The sequence below is a fragment of the Lygodium microphyllum genome, chromosome 20 (genome assembly GCF_053477565.2).
Source record: "Lygodium microphyllum isolate KBCC chromosome 20, Lygodium_microphyllum_v1.1.10, whole genome shotgun sequence".
In the NCBI taxonomy this organism is placed as follows: domain Eukaryota; kingdom Viridiplantae; phylum Streptophyta; class Polypodiopsida; order Schizaeales; family Lygodiaceae; genus Lygodium; species Lygodium microphyllum.
In genome coordinates this window covers 18257247-18280083 of record NC_141154.1, presented here as the reverse complement: position 1 = coordinate 18280083, position 22837 = coordinate 18257247, and positions in this window count along the sequence as shown.

The following is a 22837-nucleotide window of genomic DNA, read 5'->3' as shown; positions in this document are numbered from 1 at the left end:
GTAGAGTTCTTTTGTTCTTGGGGACCTTCTGACGCTCACTACGCACGCTTACAGCATCCGATCTGTGCATCAGTAGTATCAGAGTGAAGCTAAGATCGAGAGCTTCCAATCGCTACCCATCTTGCGCAAAGGCGAAGATCCTAGAACGATCGAGCTCTACAGTCAGTTTCATCGTGAACGTTGGTACGGGTGGATTCTTGGCAGTCAAAAACCTCTATCTATAGCCTCTGATCGCGAAGGATCGGCCTGAGGAGGCAGAGGACCACTCCTACATCTCCCTCTCTAAGTCGTTTTCCTACAGACAACGGTAAGCTTTATCTCCATATCCAAAAGTTCAAAGGCTTTAAGTAAAGCTTAGTAAGCTTATAAGAAAGCTTTGTTAAGCTTTGTTCCACAAAATTCAACGACTGTGGTATCGCAACATGCTGATGCAGTAAACGACGTAAAAAATGGACCCCCCCCCTCAGATTTCGTTGACTCAGTCAGCTTAAGTTCTCTTAAGCCTAAGTCATTTAAGCTTCACAAAAGTTCAATCACATAAGTTCTGCAAGTCTACAACTTCTGCAAGTCACAAAGGGTTAATCAAGTCACCACAGACTTATCTCAATTATTCCCATAAGGATTGTTCCTGCGCAGAAGCACAGAACTACAAAATTGTTCCCTGGAAGACTCTGTTCACATACGCAGACTTGCTGAACCAGTTTAAGCACACACAGAAGGTCATACACAGTTTCTACGAAGACTACAAATCCCGCAACCGCAAAAGCCAAAGACCGTACAAGCCAAACAAAAATCTATAAGCCTTGTATTCCCGACTTTGAGCTACGCTCATCCCGCTAATTGGATTTTAAGAGTGTGAGGCCTTTTGGATTTTTACAGGATGATGGAACAAAATATGGACAATTTAATGGCTGAAGGCGATCTTCCCGAACCTACAATGGAACAAAAATTGGATTTAATTATGATGCAGCTTGATGAAGAACGAAGAGCCCGACAAGCTTTGCAAGTTCAATTGGCCAATTTGCAACGATCTACCACCCACAAAGATGGACCGCAATCCGAAGATCTTATCCAACGTACCATCGATGTGACACTCAAAGCTCAATCCATCCGTAAAGAAACAAAGATAAGTAAAAGAAATTTCAAATTTCATACTTTCAATGGAACTCGAGATGGAAAGACTATACTTGCATTTATCAGACAGTTTGATGACTACTTTCATGAAGAGACATACGCTGAGAAAAATTAAATGTGTCACTAATCATTTAGTCGATCGAGCCTCTCTTTGGTGGACCGTGGTTCGCAAGAGTATTAATTGTCCCATTACCTAGGAGAGTTTCAAAAAGAAGTTTTTTCAGAATTTCCTTCCTCCTCAATTCCATGAAAATGCCATAAAGCAATGGGATCTTCTACAGCAAAGAGATGTGAGCCTATTTCCCAATACACCGAACGTTTTTGGAATGCCTTACTGCAACTCCGAATGCTTGAAGACGTACCTAAAGCGACTCACAAACGCAAGTTTATGTTTGGCTTACTTGGACATTACTATGCTGAAGTCAATATGTTCAAGCCTACAACCCTTGAAGATGCAATTTCTTTGGCTCATGGCACTGAAGACAAGATTCGCGGAAGAGACAAGCGTCCACAACAATTCCAAGCAAATGCTAACTATGGTTCCAAGCAATTTAATTCAAATTTTAGAAGATTCAATCAAAGTCGTTTTCCTTCATCATCATTCCGTAAGTCTTGGACAAAACCACCTGCTTTGCTATCAAATACCAATCAAAACCCTAAGCCATTCTCACAGCCGAATCCTAATATTCCTAGACTTTCTGCCATTGCCAATAATATATCTAAAGTCAAACCTATAGTTTATTACAAATGCCATCAACCTAGACATCTAGCACTAGCAGCCAATTGCCAATCGAAGAAGTCACTTGTCCATATCAATTATCTTGGAGCAATGGAAGAAGAAGAACGTGAGGAAATGCCTGACTTTACGGAAGATGAAGACGATATTACCACTACTTCGGATACTTTACCAGGTATGCCAACTCCACATTCTTTGTTGACAATGAAATGTTTAGTGCATGGAAAAGAAAAGATTATTTTGTATGATGATGGTAGTACACATGATTTTATTTCTGCAAAGTTAGTGAAAGAATTGAATTTACAAACTGTTTCTACACATTATTGCATTAAAGCAGCATTCTTAGGCACAAGATATAATGGAACACAAGAGGTGCATAACTTAGAAATTAAAATTGGTGAATACACTGAACGAAGGAATTTCCTAGTTGTATCTTTGCAGTCTAGTGATATTATCCTAGGTATGCCTTGGTGTCATCAGCATAATCTTGACATAGATTATTCCACGCATTCAATTAAAATTCATTTCCAAGGAAAACCAATTACATTGCATGGTATGCACGTCTCTAATAATTTTCCACTGCTTACTCATACTCAAGCTAAACATGCATTACGTAAAAGTAGTAAATCTTATTTAATTTGGGTGAATGAACTTCAAGTAAGAGAAAAACATATGCATCCTAGGCATAAGCAATTCCTTGCACAATTTAAAGATTGTTTTGCTGATGATTTACCACCTAGACTACCATCTTCACGTCCTGAAGATCACAAAATAGATTTAATTCCTGGTACACAACCACCATGTAAAGAACCATATAGGCATAACCAGTTTGAACAGAAAGAAATTCAAAATCAAGTAGAGGAATTATTAAACACAGGATTAATTAGACCTAGTAGTTCTCCATTTGGTGCACCTGTTTTATTGGTAAAGAAGAATAATAATACTTATCACATGTGCATAGATTATCGTGCCCTAAATAAGATTACTGTTAAGAATAGATATCCAATTCCTAGGGTAGATGATCTTATGGATAAACTACAAGGTTCTACTATATTTAGTAAGATAGATCTTAAATCTTGTTATCATCAAGTGAGATTAGATAAATCTGATATATTTAAAACTGCATTTAGAACACAATTTGGACATTATGAATTTCTAGTGATACCTTTTGGATTGACTAATGCACCTGCTACATTTAGTCGGACGATGAATCACATATTCTTGAAATATCAGCATTGTGTTATAGTATTCCTTGATGATATCTTAGTATTTAGTAAAAATGAGAAAGAGCATTATGAACATCTGTCTTTAGTTTTCAAGTTGTTGAAAGATAATCAATTGTATGCTAATCCAGAAAAGAGTGAATTCTTTCAAACAGAAATTGAATATCTAGGTCACATTGTTTCATCAAAAGGTATTAAGGTTGATCCTAAGAATATAGAAGCAATATTGAATTGGCCCATACCCAAAAATGTGCATGAGTTACATTTTTTTCTAGGTCTTGCTAGTTTTTACAGAAAGTTTGTGCGAAATTTTTCATTACTTGCTTTGCCTTTGACTAAACTTTTAAAGAAGGGTATTGTTTATAACTGGACTGATAATCAACAAAAATCTTTTGATTTATTGAAACATGCATTAACCCATGCTCCTATATTACAACTACTTGATTTCAATAAATCATTCTTTTTAGTAGTTACTGATGCTAGTGGATCTGGAATAGGAGCCGTACTTATGCAAGATAATCATCCCATAGCCTATTCTAGCTGTAAACTGAAACCATCTGAACTTAAATATTCTACATATGATAAAGAATTGTTAGCTATAGTACAAGCTTTACGACAATGGAAACATTACTTAATGGGTTCTAAGTTTATGATTAAGACTGACCAACAAAGCATTAGGCATCTCCTTAGTCAACCCCAAATCTCTGACCAACATATCAAATGGGCAGCTTTCATTCAAAGTTTTCACCCCCTTATCCAATATCAACCAGGAAAAGAAAATGTAGTAGCCGATGCTTTAAGTAGAAGACCAACCATTCATAATATTTCTGTCATATATCCCAATGAAAGATACTTATCACCAGGATCTTACTTTTCATGCTAATGGAATAAATTAGTTGGAAATAACTGGATTCCTATTGATTCACTATCTTACAATGATGGATTCATGTTTTATGAAAAGAGATTATGTGCTACAGTTCCATTTAGATCTTTTGTTTTGAATGAGATTCATTGTCCTCCATATCAAGGTCATAAAGGAATTATATCTACTTTCCGTACATTGATTGAAGATTTTTATTGGCCACATATGGACACTGATGTATCTAACTTTGTTTCTGAATGTTTAGTTTGTCAAAGAGTTAAGAGACATCATGGTAAATAGTATGGTTTACTAATTCCTTTACCTATTCCATCACGACCATGGAAACAGATTTCTATGGATTTTATTACTGGTTTACCTAACACTAAAACTAACCATGATATGATTTGGACTGTTGTAGATAGGTTTATAAACAAGCATATTTCATTCCATGCAAGAAAACTTTAACAACATCTCAAGCAGCTCAATTATTTTTGAAAATTGTTTTCACTAACCATGGATTGCCAAAAGTTACTATTTTTTATCGTCATTTTAGATTTTGTAATAATTTTTGGATTACTTTGTTTGCTAACTTATAAGGAACAAAGATTGATTTCTCATCTGCATTTCATCCTGAAACTAATGGTCAAACAGAAGCTACTGATAGCACTATTTTACATTTACTTCAGTTTGCATATAACAATACACAACACACAACTACAAAGAAAGCACCATTTGAAGTGATTTATGGTTATAGATTGTCTACACCTGTTGCATCTTTATCAAATAAGATTTAGAGTGCTGATGATATTGCTAACATGCACGCTACTATTTTTGATGAAGTTAAAGACATGATTGCCAAAGCCCAGCAATCATATACAAAGCAAGCAAATAAGAAAAGATAGGCTATGAATTTTAAAGTTGATGACTATGTTTGGTTAAGAATAGAGAAACGTAGATTACAAAGTGTAGATAAACATCCAGTTGTGAAATTAGCACCTAGATTCTATGGACCATTCAAAATCATTCATAAAATCAATGACAATTTCATTTAAATTAGAACTACCACCACATTGGAAAATCCACAACACCTTTCATATTAGTTTATTATGACCCTTTAGAGGCCAATTACCTGTACACCCTGTCTATGAAAATCCACCTTTGTTAGATGAAGAGACTGAAATCCTTGAGCCTGAAGCTATTATAGATACTGACTTTATGACCACTAGAACTGGTCGTAGATATTCTAAATATTTGGTCAAGTTTAAAAACCATCCTGTTGAAGAGGCCCAATGGATCCACTCTAGAGACTTAAATGCTTTTCCCACTCTGTTAGCTCCACATTGAGCTAATAGCAATTGAGGACAATTGCTATCCCACCCCAGGAGTATGATGCCAGGAGGCATATTTCATGGTGTATTCCGTGCCACGGTGGATTCCGTGAGGTTTTACGGTGGATTCCGTAAACTTTGATTATTGGGGCTCATACACAAAGTGGATTCTTTGTGCGAGAAGTCGATGGGGACGCCTATCCTTTTCGAGCATTTCGTTAATTTAGTGTGTACATGGGTGATTCCATAGCGGGTGATTCCACAAAATACATATTAAATTAATAAACGTTTATGAGTTTAGAGTGCGCACTCATGATAAATTAAGGTTAGGATTGATTTCTAACCAATTGATTTATTTATGTGGCTGTTAGGTGTCGGTTTAATTGTATTATTTTACTAACGATTGTGAATGCTTCAGTTGATGTGTAGAGATAGCAGCAGTGGTAGAGGAAAGCATTGGAGGATAGAGTGTATTCGAGTTATCATCTATATTTTGATGGGAGCATACCTTAGGCATGGCGCATATATTTTGTTGCGCCTATTTATTAAGGCGTTGGATATTTATTTATTATTTTTGTATGCGCATGGGCACACGATTATGATATTTGTATTTGGACATTGCATTGGGTATGCCTGACTTCTTGGGTGCCGGCCCATTAGCTTTATTTCTACTTGGCACTAAAGCAAACTTAAAAGCCAAAAGCGTGCTATTTTGTAATTTGGGCTATTATTTGAGCTTGAAGATAATTAATACATTAAATACATGCTTTGTGGAGTGCTCACACAAGACATGGGGGGAGATTGCACCCAATTGGTCTCTTGTTCATGTCGTACATACTTTCTACATTGAGTTTTGTGCAAAAAGTAGAGTTCTTTTGTTCTTGGGGACCTTCTAACGCTCACTACGCACGCTTACGGCATCCGATCTGTGCACCAAGACTACCATAAGAATGTACCTCAGGACTTGACCATAACTTGGACCATCAGTGTCAACTAATAGACTTTTACGCGCCCATCCCACGAAGTGTCTTTATTAAAAAGGGAAAAAAGAAGTGTAGTGAGGGGGAATTATTTTAATAAAGGGTTTATTTTAAGAAATTATTAACAAGGGGTGACATTTTATTAGATTATAAACCTTAATAAAAAAACGGCAGTTCCTTCTTAAAAATTTAATTACAAATTATTATCGTGAAACGGTGCTTTAGCACAACTCGGACTACAATTCCCAGACTGGGTCTCTAAATGCAAATTTCTTAATTAAAAATTAAGAGTGATGTGGAGCGCTTTTTTGCCAGCACGTGCTCTTGTGACGGCTGGTTCATTTTTATTACAAATTAAGATGCCTCTTAAGCGCACGTAGCGCGTGTATAGTGAACGGCTGGTTGATTTTTAAAATTATGAAATGATGTGTTTAGCGTGAATGCGCGTGGAAAATGTGGGTGAATAAATAGTTCATTTTAATAACTAATTGTGATTAAGGAGGTAATGAAAATAAATAAAGCTCACAAACTAAATATCTGGAAGGGGTGAATAAATCAAAGATCACTGACTGAACAACAAAGAAAACACCTTAGTGTTTGTGTTGATTTTTATTTTATGTTTAATTGGTGTTTGTTTTAGATTTTAGGTGTGTTTGTTTTGGGGTTTATAATGTGTTTTGGTCAATTTATTTTATTATGTGTTTTGGTTTGTTTGTTTTATGTGTTTTGTTTTCTATTTTTGTTTTTCTAAATAAATTGTATGTGGTTATTTTTTTTTCAAAAGGAATAAAAATTAAATCAAGATATATAGCACATGGATATGTGATGAAAGGAAAAAAGAAAATTTTAGCCATTTAGGAAATATCTACAAGTTATGTTATGAAAATAAGTACTTTATTTGTATGTTTATTCTGTTTTTTTAAAATAATATTGGTGCCTTGTATGAAAATATTTTGAAGTGAGAAATTAGTGGAAAAATTTCCTAAAATTCATTTAAAATTAGTTTAAAATGCTTTTTTTCTAATTTTAAATGAATTTTACGCATTTTAAAGGTAATTTTGAATGAATTATCAACTATTTAATTTTTTATTTTTTTTTGTTGAAATTTCCACCTGAAAAATTTTCCAAAAATTTACAAAAATTTGGGGGAATTTTTAGAATTTTTTTCTAAAATTTTTCTAGAGTTGAAATGAATTTGTAAATTAACTAAATCAATTAAATTATGTAAATCATGTTAATTTAGTAAGTAGGGTCAAATCAAGGCAACTAAGTCAAGTTAGTTTGGATAAGTCAGGTAAGTCAGGCTAAGTCAAGTCAGGTTAGTCAAGGTTGATGAGGTTATTCTAAGTTAGTCTAAGCTAGGTAAGTCAAGTAGGGTAGTCTGAGGTCAATCTAGGTTAGTTAAGTTAGTCTAGGCAAGTTCTAACTAATCTAGGTTAGACTAACTAACCTAGGGTTAGTTAGTGGGGTGGTGACTAACTTGAGTGAGGTTAGTTAACTAACTATAGTTAGGTTAGGGTTAACCTAACCCTAGTGAGGTTAGTTTTTAACCTAACCCTAGTTAGGTTAGTTGACTCTAGGTAGGTTAGTTTAACCAAAATTAGGTTAGTTTAACCAAAATTAGGTTAGGTTAACCTAGGTTAGGTTAGGTCAACTTAAGTTAGGTTAGTTTAACCAAAATTAGGTTAGTTTAACCTAGGTTAGATTAGGTTAACCAAAATTAGGTTAGTTTAACCTAGGTTAGGTTAGGTTAACCAAAGGAAGGTTAGTGGCCAACCTAGCATTTAGGAGGAGGGGGGAGGGGGGGGGGGGGGGGGGGGGGGGCGGGGGGGAGGGAGGAGGAAGGGGAAGAGGCGGAGGGGGAGTAGGTGGTGGGAGCGGAGTGCTGCAGGTCGCCGGAGGCTGCCGGCGGGAGGAGGGGCAGGCCGAGGAGGGGAGGTCCGAGAGAGGGCAGGCACGGCGGCGCTAGGCGGTTGGCTGCAGGCAGTGGCACCCATGACAAGGCGGGGAAACGGCAGGAGCAGGCGAGGGAGAGGGAGGAGGAGCAAGTGGAGGTGGTAGCCGACGACGGGGGTGGCGGGGGAAGAAGGCCGTCGGGCGCTGCTGGATGAGTGGAGCGTGGCTGTCGAGGAGGGGAGCGTTGTTGCCGTCGGGAGGGACGTTTCGGGCCGCCGGGAAGGGCATGTGGGTCGCCGTTGAGGAGAACATGCCACTAGGAGGAGAGCAAGCCGCCGCAGGCTCTACAGGTGGAGGAGGCAGAGGCACGCCGAGGAGGGAGAGGAGGGGGGAGAGGATATGGAGGGAGAAGAAGAAGGAGAAGAAAAAGAGGAAGAAGAAGAAGAAGGAGCAGGGGAGGAGGAAGGGGAGGGAAGAGGAGGAGAAGGAGAAACCAACCGACAGGTACGTGGGGTTTTTTTTTTCTCTTTTTTATTTTTTTCTTATTTTTCCTTTTGCTTGTTTTTCTTTTTCATTTTTGTTTCTATAAAAATGTGGATGTGCCTGTGGGATTGAAGAGTATGTATGTGTTTTGTTCTTTTGTTTGTGTTTGGATTTTGGTTTTTTTTAAGTTAGATATTTTTAAATTGTTTTTTTGTTTTTTTTTAATTAAATTGCATATATAGTTGATATATTTTTTTTTCTCTTTTTATATTAAATAATGAAAAAAAAACACATCCCCAGCCCTTGCGCATGCGCGGGCAGGGGTAAAAAAATTTGCAATGACGGGGACAAACGGGCACGGACGGGGACGCACGAGCCACGAACGCCACGGGGCATCCTGAGGTGCGTAAAACCAAAAACAGGCGCGTTCACGCGCGAGGCGAGAAACACGGTTAACAGGAAAAATAAAGAAAAAATAATAAACTCCAAACCGTTTGTCGGATCAAAAATCCGTAAAAAGGAAAAATGGGCTGGGAGACGAGGGGAAAATGTTGGAAACATGCAACACGGGTTCCGTGACAAAATCAGGGTGTTCACATGGAAAAAACGTAAAAAATAAACCCAAAAACGCATACGGGCATTAATATCAGAAAATCCGCACATCGGAACGAAGTGCGGAAAGAAGGAAAAGTGTGCAAAATAATGTGTCCGACAACCCTATCATGAGAATACACAGTTTCAATCGAGATAGGACGCGTTCACATGGGAAAAACCCCAAAAATGGACCCTAAAATGGACTCGAAAATTAATACGGGAAGAACCATGCGTCGGAATAGCAGGCGGGAAAAAGAAAAAATGTCCAAAAGAAAGGGATTCACAGGGTTGGCACATCAAAACTCAATGTGGGGGAAACTAGGAAGGGTTCACATGGAAAAAACACAAAAAATACATCAAAAAATGCTCGAAAAAATTAATAACTAAAAATCCGACAGTTGAAAGAGGGAGAGGAAAAAGAAAAAAGTGGGGAAATGTTGGCAGGACACGGTTGTCAAATCAAATTGGAATTCCGGTGAAAATAGGGTAGGTTCACATGGAAAAATGTAAAAAATAGGCACGAAAAAGGTTTGAAAACCCACAAAAATTAATCACAGATGAACCATGCATCTAAATGACACGGAATAAAAAGAAAAAATATCAAGGAGAATGGGTAGGACATGTCTGACTCATCAGATCAGGGTTCCGAAGCAATAAAGATGCATTCACATGGAAAAATATCTAATTTACGGGAATTGCTTCAAAAATTAATAACTTGAAAATCGCCTATCGGAACAAGAGTTGGTAAAAAGGAAAAATAGGCAGTTCAAAGGGACGAACAGGGTTGTAAGGTTGGATTGAGTTTCCAGTGAATGTAGGATCCGTTCACATGAAAGAAGCGCAAAACTAAGAATAAGGGCAAACGGTCAAGAAACAACCTCGAAAATAGGGTGAAATAGAACGGAAGGGTGGGGAAGGGACCCCATCAGGGCAAAATTAAGTCACGGCATAGATGTATTATCAGAGCAGGGTATATGTATAGGGGTATGCAACATGGACGCACAGGGACGCGTCCCCACACTTAAGACCTTAACATGAAGGATAAACCAAACTTCAAAGACTTGGTACCTCACATCAGACCAACCATAACATCCCCACACTTAAAACATGACCATCACTGAGAAACAGAAGGTGTAGGGTTAGAAAAACTTGGCCCATATTGTCGAGAAGGAATGTCGACTATTGAGGTTGCGTCTGGAGGCGTTGTCGACTGGAAGAGGTAACAAAGTATCCTCACAGGAAAGATCATGTGTCCTTCGTGGCAGGGACCAAGCAACAGCACCCAGGGAGGTAGCTGGTTGAAGGAATCACAGGAAATTCGTCGATGGCAAGGGACATTACACTCAACTCACGATCACTCAAATGGATTGAAAGAGCAGTCATTCACCCCATTACTAATATCACTCAAGGAAATCAAGATGAAACCCATAGCTCACACCCGGTTTAGGAATCAACAAAGGAATGATGTAGAGAAAGTATGCCAGGGTGCACAATTGATGGTGCATCAGTGCGTCCAATCCGTCTGGCATAGGTGCAAGGAGAAAGGCCAGGGAGCCTTGTAGTGCAATGTATAGAACAAAGTGATGTGTCCTGTGCTAATGGCAGAAACCCAGCCCATGGGTGCATAGGGAAACAGAAACATACCTGACTCCAATGGTCGTAACGTCCCTCAATCCTCACCTCTCGGTAATTGATTAAAGAAAATCTAGTCACACTCAGCCCACTCTCTGTCTCACGCTTTGTTGATAGATACATAGGGCAGCCCGTTTCTGAAACCCATTGATGTAATCCTCATTGTCACTTGTGCACAGGTTGTATGCCTTATGCGCATTTGATGGTGCAACTGTGCATCCCGCCCTGTGTCGGCATACAATTCAAGAAGGAAGGCCATGGAGCCTTATAGTGCAATGCACAGAAACAGATCGTGCATTGTGCATTGAGAGACCCATCTCGTGCGTGCAACGCTCCGTTCACACATCTCACCTCTCATTCGATTTGAAGGGAAAGACTGGTCACTCACCCCACCCTCTGTCTCACACTCTATTGAAAGATACAGAGGGCATCCCATACTCACATCCCCATCCTGTTAGGATGAATTCTCACATCACTCAAGGGGTTGGTGATGAAGATCATGTCGGCTGTTGTTGTCATCGGGATCTTGAGGAGGAGGCTTACCCAGGGAGGTAGCCAACAAATCGCGTACTTCAATGACTTCTAAGAAGAGTCGTCTGTTAAGAAGGGCAGACGGATTGATATTGTAGAGACAGTGTACCAAGGGAGGTGGCTTCAAATTACTTGCTGAAAAGGTTCTGCTGGTGAGTCAGCTCTCCTGAACTGTGGGGTGTTACCACCTTTTCCACAGTCAGCTTCCCGCCCAAGGATGTTTCCACCTTTTCTTGGAACGAGGCCTGTTATGATAGGGAATTTCTTCCTTTTCTCCCATAATAGTTTTGTTTTTTCTTTTTCTTTTTCTTTTTCTTTTGTCTTTTCCTTTTTTTTTGTTTTCTTTTTTCCCCTTTTTTTTCTTATTTTTCTTTTTTCCTTGTGTGTTTTAAAAAAATAAAAATAAAGGAAATGGTAGAAATACCATATATCAAGACCAACCTCGCCACCATTGTTGGATCAAACGAGAATAGAACAATGTCAGATTGAGATGTTTCTACGAGGGGGTAGCAGAACGAGACCGCCGCATGAGAAGAATCATAAGGGCTATCAGAAGCACGACAAGAATAACAGTGCAACGCCCAAAAGGGAGAGGGTAGGTTGACTGTGATTGTCAAGATTCCCAGGGAGGGAAATACTTTTTCAGGCGATAGCCATTGATCAGGAAAGGATCATCAAAGGCATCAATGGTCTGACCTGAACAGAGTCGTTAGGATTGACGGCCAGTACCTTATATGGGCCCATCCACCGTTGTTGAAGCTTGCCAGGAAACTTGCCAAATCTCAAATCATAGGCTAGAACAAGATCACCTTCTTTGAACTCCTTGTGCTTGATGAAACTGTCATGATAGGCCTTGCGTCGCACTTGAGTGGTTTCCATGCACTGTAGGGCCATCCGCCGTATCTCATCCAAGCATTCCAAGTGTAGGAGACAGCGTTGCAGTGACTCGCTATCTCCCAAGCGTTCTTTAACTGCCACTCGCAAAGAGGGCAATTCCAGCTCAACAAGGAAGACAACTTATGTACCATACACTAGCTGGAAAGGGGTCTGTCCTGTTGCTGCCTTATGGGAGGTTCTATACACCCAGAGGGCCTCTGTAAGTCGATCATCCCAGTCGCGATGATGTGCGGCAATCATTCTTGCCAGAATCGAGTAAAGGATACGATTGGTGACTTCAACTTGGCCATTGGCTCTTGGGTAATAGGGAGTGGACTTGTGATGGCAGATCTTATACAGTGCCATCAACTCCTCCATGATTTTGTTAAGGAAATGAGTACCTCTATCACTTACCAGCTCAAGAGGACTGCCAAAACGGGTGATAATATTCTCGTACATGAATAGGGCTACATTGTTACCATCATCCCGCTTCAGGGCTTTAGCTTCACACCACTTTGTGACATAACCTGTACACACTAAGATGTATCTGTTCTGCTTTCGTCTGGTGGGTGGATCAATGGGACCCACAAAATCAATCCCCCACTTCTCAAACGGCTTTAGGGGGAGAATGGGTTGAAGTGGCATGGCACTTGTTTTGGTGGGTTTTCCCACCTGCTGACAAGTATCACATCTCTTACAGTAATCATATGCATCCTTATGGAGGGTCGGCCACCAGTATCCTGCTAACAGGGCCTTCTTGGTTGTCGCTTCTCCTGCAAAATGTCGACCACATGGTTCGTCATGGCATGCTTTCAATACTATGCCGATTTCATCTCCTGCAACACATCTTCGCAATACTTCATCTTTGCCTTTCTTGTACAGGGCTCCGCCTAGCAAGGTGTAGGGGGCTGATTCTAACAAAAGCTTCTTCTTTTCACGGCTTGAGATGGCAGGAGGATACTATTGAGTTGCTAGGAGATTTGCTATGTCTGCATACCAGGGAGTAACTATTTCAACTAGAAACAAAGAAGCATCAGGAAGGTCTGGATCATCCTGTTCCTCTTCTTCGGTTTGAGGGATCCGTGATAAATGATCGGCTAGGACATGGGAATGGCCAGGCTTAGTTACCACTTCAAAGTCGAACTCTTGGAATAGGAGCAACATCTCATCAATCATCCTTTAACATCGGCTTTGTTTATCAGGAAGGACAAGGCTTCATGATCCGCATAGAACTTGAAATGTGTTGACAATAAATAGTGTCAAAACTTCTCCAGTGCAAACACCATTGCCAAGCACTCAAGCTCTGTCACTCTGTAGTTCCATTCCCTATCAGTGACCTTTCGGCTTGCATAATATATTGGTTGATCTAATTTAGAGGGGCCCTTTTGACATAGGACAGCACCTAGCCCTTCAACTGATGCATCGGTGTGCACATGGAACTCCTTCGTCCAATCAGGAGGTTGTAAAATAGGTGCTTGGATAAGGCACTATTTTAGGGTATTAAAGGCCTCTTCATAGTCATCCGTCCAGAGAAAATCAGCTTCTTTTCTTAGGAACTTGTGCAGAGGGGCTGCCTTAGTTGCAAAATGTGCAATAAATCTTCTGTAATAGCCCACATGGCCAAGAAAGCCTCTTAATTGCTTGAGGTTTGTTGGTGCTATTAAAGCGGCAATCTTTTCAATCTTTGCCGGGTCTGTTGCAATCCCTTGTGCAGAGACAATATGGCCCAACAAAACTCCTGAGGAGATGCCAAAGACACATTTGGCGGGGTTGAGAGAGATCCCATACTCTCGACATCTGTCAAAACATTGCTCTAGGTGCCCCCAGTGCTCACGGATCAAACTATAGACACAAAAGTCATCAAGATACACCTCAATGAAATCATGCAGATAATTCTGGAAGGCAGTCATCATTACTCGTTGGAATGTGGCAGGAGCATTACAGAGCCCAAATGGCATCACTCTATAGATATAGGTTCCCCATTCTATGGTGAAGGTTGTTTTGGATTGGTCCTCTTCTGCGATTTGGACTTGGTTATATCCACTGAACCCATCCAAGAGGGAATACAACTCATGGTCTGCCACTGTATCCAATAGTTGGTCTATAAAAGGGATAGGGAAATGATCCTTCTTTGTCTTAAAATTGAGCTTTCGAAAGTCAACACATATTCGAAATTTCCCGTTCTTTTTAGGTACTACCACAATGGGCAAAACCCATTCACTGTTAGCCATGGGATAGATAAACTCTGCTTCAAGAAGTTTCAATAATTTGGCCTTCAGCAGAGCGGAATAATTAGGATTCATACGCCTTTGTCTTTGCCTTACAGGTTTAGCATCAGGCTCTAGGTCAATGTGATGTTGGCATTGGTGCGTAGATCGGACGTTGTATACTCGCGTAGTGAATGCCGGAAGGTCCCCAAGAACAAAAGAACTCTACTTTTTGCACAAAACTCAAGGTAGAAAGCCTGCACAACATCAACAAGAGACCAATTGGGTGCAATCTCCCCCTATGCCTTGTGTGAGCGCTCCACAAAGCATGTATTTTATGTATTAATCATCTTCAAGCTCAAATAATAGCCCAAATTACAAAATACCACGCTTTTGGCTTTTGAGTTTGCTTTAGCGCAAAATAGGAATAAAGCTAATGAGCGGGTGCCCAAAGAGTCAAGCATACCCAATACAATGTCCAAATACAAATATCATAATCGTGCGCCCATGCGCATACAAAATAATAAATAAATATCCAATGCCTCAATAAATAGGCGCTACAAAATATAGGTGCCATGCCTAAGGTATGCGCCCATCAAAATATAAGTGATAACTCGAATACACGCTATCCTTGAATGCTTCCTTCCGCCACTGCTGCTATCTCTACACATCAACTGAAGCATTCACAATCGTTAGTAAAATAATACAATTAAACTGACAAAAGTGAATACCTAGCAGTCTTTAGCTACATAAATAAATCAACTAGTTAGAAATCAATCCTAACCTTAATTTATTACGAGTGCGCACTCTAAACTCATAAACGTTTATTAATTTAATATGTATTTTGCAGAATCACCCGCTATGGAATCACCCATGTACTCACTAAATTAATGAAACGCCCGAAAAGGATAGGCGTCCCCATCAACTTCTCGCACAAAGAATCCACTTTGTGTACGAGCCCCGGTCAACAAAGTTTACGGAATCCACCGTAAAACCTCACGGAATCCACCGTGGCACGAAATCCACCGTGAAATATGCCTCCTAGCATCATACCCCCGGGGTGGGATAGCAATTGTCCTCAATTGCTATTAGCTCAATGTGGAGCTAACAAAGTGGGGAAAGCATTTAAGTCTCTAGCGTGCATCCATTGGGCTTCTTCAACAGGATGGTTTTTAAACTTTACCAAATATCTAGAATATCTACGTCCAGTTCTAGTGGTCATGAAATCAATATCTATGATAGCTTCGGGTTCAAGTATTTCAATCTCTTCATCTAACAAATGTGGGTTTTCATAAATAGGGTGTACATGTAATTGGTCTCTAAAAGATTGTAATAAACTAATATGAAATGTGTTGTGAATTTTCCAGTGAGGTGGTAGTTCTAACTTGAATGTATTGTCATTGATTTTGTGAATGATCTTAAATGGTCCATAGTATCTAGGTGCTAGTTTGACAACTGGGTGTTTATCTACACTTTGTAATCTATGTTTTTCTATTCTCAACCAAACATAATCATCAACTTTGAAATTCATGGCCTGTCTTTTCTTATTGGCTTGTTTTATATACGATTGCTGGGCTTTGGCAATCATGTCTTTAACCTCATAAAAAATAGTAGCGTGCAAATTAGCAATATCATCAGCACTATGAATTCTATTTGATAAAGATGCAACAGGTGTAGACAATCTATAACCATAAATCACTTCAAACGGTGCTTTCTTTGTAGATGTGTGTGGTGTATTGTTATATGCAAACTGCAGTAAATGCAAATGTGTATCCCATGTCTGTGGTTTAGAAATAGTGTAAGCACGTAAAAGATCTAAAATAGTACTATTGGTGGCTTCTGTTTGTCCATTAGTTTCAGGATGAAATGCAAATGAGAAATCAATCTTTGTTCCTAGGTTAGCAAACAAAGTAATCCAAAAGTTGTTACAAAATCTAGAATCACGGTCAGAAATAATAACTTTAGGTAATCCATGATTAGTGAAAACAGTTTTCAAAAACAATTGTGCTGCCTGAGATACTGTTAAAGTTTTCTTACATGGAATGAAATATGCTTGTTTACTAAACACGATAATCGATGCACATACGATAAGTATTCTTCTTCTTCTTTACCAACAAAACAGGTGCACCAAATGGAGAACTACTAGGTCTAATCAATCTTCTATTTAATAATTCCTCAACTTGATTTTGAATTTCTTTCTGCTCTATCTAGTTATGCCTATATGGTGCTTTACAAGGTGGTTGTGTACCAGGAATCAAATCTATTTTGTGGTCTTCAGGACGTGAAGGAGGTAAGCCAGGTGGTAGATCTTCAGCAAAACAATCTTTAAATTGTGCAAGGAATTCTTTATGCCTAGGGTGCATATGTTTTTCTTTAGCTTGCAGTTCATTCACCCAAATTAGATAAGATTTACTACTTTTACGTAATGCACGTTTAGCTTGAGTATGAGTAAGCAGTGGAAAGGCATTAGATGCATGCATACCATACAATGTAATATGTTTTCCTTGAAAATGAATATTAATTGAATGCGTGGAATAATGTATATCAGGATTATGCTGATGACGCCAAGGCATACCTAAAATAATATCACTGGATTGTAATGGTACAACTAGAAAATTCCTTCTTTCAGTGTATTCACCAATTTGAATTTCTAGATCATGCACCTCTTGTGTTCCATTATACCTTGTGCCTAAGAATGCTGCTTTAATGCGATAATGCGTAGGAACAGTTTGTAATTTCAATTCTTTCACTAACTTTGCAGAAATAAAATCATGAGTACTACTATCATCATGCAAAATGATCTTTTCTTTTCCATGCACTAAACATTTCATTGTCAACAAAGAATGTGGAGTTGGCATACCTGGTAAAGTATCCGAAGGAGTAGTAATGTCATCTTCATCTTCCCTAAAGTCAGGCATTTCTTCATGTTCTTCATCTTCCATTGCTCCAAGATAGTTGATATGGACAGGTGGCTTCTTCGATTGACAATTGGCTGCTAGATGTCCAGGTTGATGGCATTTGTAACACACTATAGATTTGGCTTTAGATACATTGTTTGCAATGGCAGGAAGTCTAGGAATATTGGGATTTGACTGTGAAGATGGCTTAGGGTTTTGATTGGTATTTGATGGCAAAGTAGGTGGTTTTGTCCAAGACTTACGGAAAGATGATGAAGGAAAATGACCTTGATTGAATCTTCTAAAATTTGAATTGAATTGCTTAGAACCAAAGTTACCATTTGCTTGAAATTGTTGTGGACGCTTGTCTCTTCCTCGAAGCTTGTATTCAGTGTCATGAGCTAAAGAAATTGCATCTTCAAGAGTTGCAGGCTTGAACATATTAACTTCAGCGTAGTAATGCCCAAGTAATCCAGACATATACTTGCGCTTGTGAGTTGCTTCACATACGTCTTCAAGCATGTGTAATTAGAGTAAGGCATTCCAAAAGCATTCGGTATACTGAGAAATAGGCTCATGATCTCTTTGGTAAAGAAGGTCCCATTGCTTTATAACTTTTTCATGGAATTGTGGAGGAAGAAAATTATGCATAAACTTCTTCTTGAAATTCTCCCAGGTAGTGGGACAATCTATACTCTTACGAACCATGGTCCACCAAAGAGATGCTCTATCCACTAAATGATTAGTGACACACTTGATTTTATCTTTTTCAGCGTATGTTTCCTCATGAAAGTAATCATCAAACTGACTGATGAATGCAAGAACAGTTTTTCCATCTCGAGTGCCATTGAAAGTACGGAATTTGAAATTTCTTTTACTTATCTTTATTTCTTTGCGGATGGATTGAGCTTCGAGAGTCGCATCGATGGTACGTCGGATAAGATCTTCAGATTGTGGTTTCTCTTTATCGGTAGTCGATCTTTGTAAATTGGCCAACTGAACTTGCAATGCTTGCTGGGCTCGTCGTTCTTCATCCAACTGCATCATAATTAAATCCAACTTTTGTTCCACCGTAGGTTTAGGAAGATCGCCTTCGCTCGACTTCTCACATCTCGATGTCTTGCTACAACTTCTTAGTTCACTACTTGTGGTTGTAAGCTACTATCTTCTATAACATTTGCTATGCTAATCTCCTCTCCTCCTCGAGGTCTGCTATGATGTCTTTAGATGGCTTACCGTGGTGGTCCATCCTAGTTTGTAAGTTGTATTTTTTCACCATCTATTGGATGTCAATTGGAAAATATCCCAAGTTGAGATCGTCATTCTTGTGGTTGGAGTCGGATCCTGATATGTCTACAACTTCTTGTTCCACTTGGCTATCGATGAGGTTGATTAGGTTGAGAAGTATTGCACCTCCAATGGTATCAGTCCTTTGGTGCCTCTGGCATTCTATGTTGGCTCCCTCTTGGTCCCACTAGATGGGGTTCTTAATCATTTGTCTAGGTCAGAGGGTTGTTTCCTATTAGTGGGTTCATTTCGCTTGTTATGTCTGAGTGTATTCCTTCTTATTACAAACACCCTCAACTTATGCTTACTTAAGGTGTGTCTGGTAATCTTTTCGTACACTGTGCAAAATTAGGCTTTCAGCTTTCAAGTGCACTTCAAGTGACAAATAATGTGGGGTGCAAATCCAAGATGATGAATGCAATTCTCACTCTCCCCTCATTTTGTTTTTGGCCAAATATGGATCTATGTGCAATTGCTAGCCTCTCTTCTGGGTTTACTAGGGCCTCTATTGCATCTCTTAGCTTGATCAGGGTGTAATTAGGGTATGTGGATCAATTTGGGACTCTAAATGGGCAGATAGCTAATAGGTTTGCTAATTGTTGCTTTAGGTGGTCAGCTCACACTTTTTGTGGTCATGAGGCTCTACGAGACATTCGATGTGTCTAGAAGGATGTTGGAAGGTTTCCCTACTACAAGAGGTGCTCTACCTAGCTTGGGATGTGCTAAATTTGAAAATTTTTCTTGTTAGCTTCTGGTCCAATTTGTAGGTGATCAAAATCGGAGTATCTGATTATGAAGGTCCGCTAGTTCGATTGTTCAATTTTGGATGGTCCGATTGTTCAATTTTGGATGGTCTGATTGTCTGAATCGAATGAGCCACATGTCTAATTAGATGGGTTGGGTGGTGTCCATGTGGTTTGATTTTCAAAATTGAATCGTCAGATTACCTGAAATCGGGCATTCAAGTTCAATTTTGGGAATTGGACTCTGTCGTCAAGTGTGTTTGATTTCAACGACCGTGGTTCTAGGCAAGGCAAAAATTGAATCAATGGCAATGATTTTGGGCATGCGAGGTCACACAAACTTCAAGAATGCAAGAATAGACAATGGGCAAGGTTTGTATATATTTGACACAGCTAGAAAACACCTGTATGCGATGATTGATTTGTGCTTTGCCTTGTAACTCTCTCTTCTCTCTCAAGCTCTCTCTCTCTCACTCACACTGATGAGACTAAGACTGAGCATTCACCCCTCTTTCTTGGGTTTTAACCCCTTGCTCTAGTGCTTGAGTGTTGCCCCGTTCATGCTTTTGCCTTGTCAATGGATTTCAACCCCTTTTTTCATTATTTTTGCCCTATTTTGGGCCTATTTACAAAAACAATCCTAAAGCAATTTGCTTCGATTTCTTGGTCCTATCCTACTCTAAATGCAACAAAAATCAAAGCTCAAGTGCTGAAATGATTTATCCTACTTGCCTAATCATTAAGAACTCAAAATACTTACCTACTTCAAAGATTGAACTCCCAAATCGCCTACTTACATCAAGCACCGATTTGGGGATGAAACCCTACTTCAACACTCAATTTGAAGCATGCAAGTGCTCAAGATTGAATCCATTGGTTTTGGCAACGGAACCAAATGTAAGTGGGAGCTCATGCTTGACCACAAGACCCATAGACTGCTTATTGTTTCAAGCGTTTCGAGTAAGATCGAATGGATATCTCTCACCTAGTTAACATGCATCCGATCCTATGGGTGTAGTGAGCTTACCTTGATGCTCGAATGAGTAGCTTCCTCCCTCAAGCACTCCGGTAGCTCCATGATTCGTGATGCAAGCTCAACCCTCTACCGTCAAGCTACATCCACCATAGCCACATGTGCGAGACAAGAGAAGAGAGGAGAAGAGAAGAGAAGATGAGAGGAGAAGATGGAGAGCTTCTCTACCATGGTCCCTCACCCTCACTCCCTCACACTCTCACTCCCTCTCTCAAATAGGAGGGAGCCTAGCGCCTTCTGTCTTTTTCATTTTTCTGAAGTTGCATTTGCGCCTTTTGCCTTTTCTCCTTCTTGTTGACTTCATTTGATCCGCATTTTGGAATTTTCTTGGATTTATTTTTGCTTTTATTTTTACTTGTCCTGCACTGGCGTTGACACCTTCGATGCCTTTAATTCTTTTGTAGCAGCCGCATGGTCACTCAGCTACTCTAGCTCCTTCTCTTCACTTGAAACAAACTTGAAGTGGGAAACTTTTCAACTTGGTGATGCTTCAACTTGTCAACACATAGACTCAACTTGTCGACATTCCATTACATGAAACTTGAGCTCATCAAGGGAACCTTGGCAAACCGATCGATACAAACAAACTCTCAACTCATCAACTTGTCAATCTATCAACTTGTTAGCATGCCAAACTATCAACAAACCTATTACCAAGAGAGACCAGTGTGCTAAAATACAAAATTGTCAACATGAGGCCTCGGATAAGTTACTCATGAATATATGTGTGCATCACATGGGTTCAAAATAAGGTATTTTTAAAATATCATTTTTATATATTTTTTACATATATAAGGGTGTAATATAAAAGGGTTATTTATAGATTGAATAGAAAAGGGCTATGTTTTATTTAAGAAGAATTCATAGATAAGGATATTTATAAATAGGTCTTGAATGCACCTGATGTAGAGGATATATGTATAGCAAATTCCCCGAGCATGAGGCCCAAACCTAACTTAAAACTCATTAGAACACAAGCTACTCTCTCTCTCTCTCTCTCAATGTGTTGACACATGAAACTCGTTAATGCAAAAACTTACAAACACAACTTGGTCAATGTATTGAGATACAAAGTTATTAACTTGTTGAAACTCGTTAAATTGATTCTTTAAGTGTGTTCCACTTGTCAATACATAGTTAGTGAAGACTTAGGTTGGGAAATTACATTATTAGCCTTGCTTGTAACATATTGCAATATGTTGTGAGAAAATTTTATTAGAAAGCGTGGTGTGTATGAATTGGAAAATGGCATCAAATGCTATCTTTGAAATCACAATTGTCTTTTTGTAAAAACATACTACTTGATTGAGCATAAGTGCACTATTGAGAGAAACCTAGAATTGCATTGTTCACATGGCTTGGAAAGTATAAAAAGCCTATTTCATAATGAGATAGCAAAAAGTTGTTAGATAAATTATTGGATCTTACCTTAGCCAGTCATCAATGTAAGAAAGAGAGCATTTAACAAGAGATGAAGGACATAAGGAAGCTATTGCAAAATATGAATATTACTGGATCCTCTATTGATTCAATAACTGAATTAGTATAGGGGAGGGTGTTAGATAATTCATATGCCCTCTACTTACAAACATATATAGCCAATTTGTTGTTGGTAGGATTTGGTTCTCTACCAAGATCAAAGCACCAATAAAAATTTCCCACTCACTAAGAAGATAGAAAACTATAGATTCTAGATGACCCTTATAGATTCATAGAGCAACATATCCATAGCAGAATAGGATGCAACACTATTGTAGGCCTCCATAGCTATCCTTTCTTACTCCCATGAAAGGAAAATAGGTGGCACAAAGAACTAGAACAAATCCCTTAGGTATGCCTCGGCCCCCATCCTGCATAGTCTCTCATTCTCTGAGTAATACTCCTTTCCACCACATATAGGAGTTGATCAAAGAAGAGGAATATTCAATTTTGTATGTGACCTATGACGAGGATAGAGGTGCAATCCTTATGGGCTCTCAACCCATATCGGTCATAGTGTTAGGGTGAGGAAGAAGATGAACCTAAGTCAGTACTAGGACCCCATCAAATGTTGGAGCTATAGACATCTAGGACATGTGTCCTAGAGATATCCACAAAAAACTAAATCGACCAACAATTGATTCCATCAGTGATCTCATGGATGGGGGATAACACACACGTGCCATGATCGCCCTAGGAGAAAAACTAGTGTAAGAAAGGCAATTTTCCTATTAGTGCCTCTCATACTCTTTAGAGTTGTGATGATCCATGATTAGGACACCATAAATACCTATCAACGCCATCACAAGGGCACAAAATAAAAAAATCTGCTTTAGTATTCCTAGACTACCCATTGCTAATCCATTATAGGGAAGAAAAGCACAAAAAAAGACGAGAAAGAGAGAAAATGAGAAAT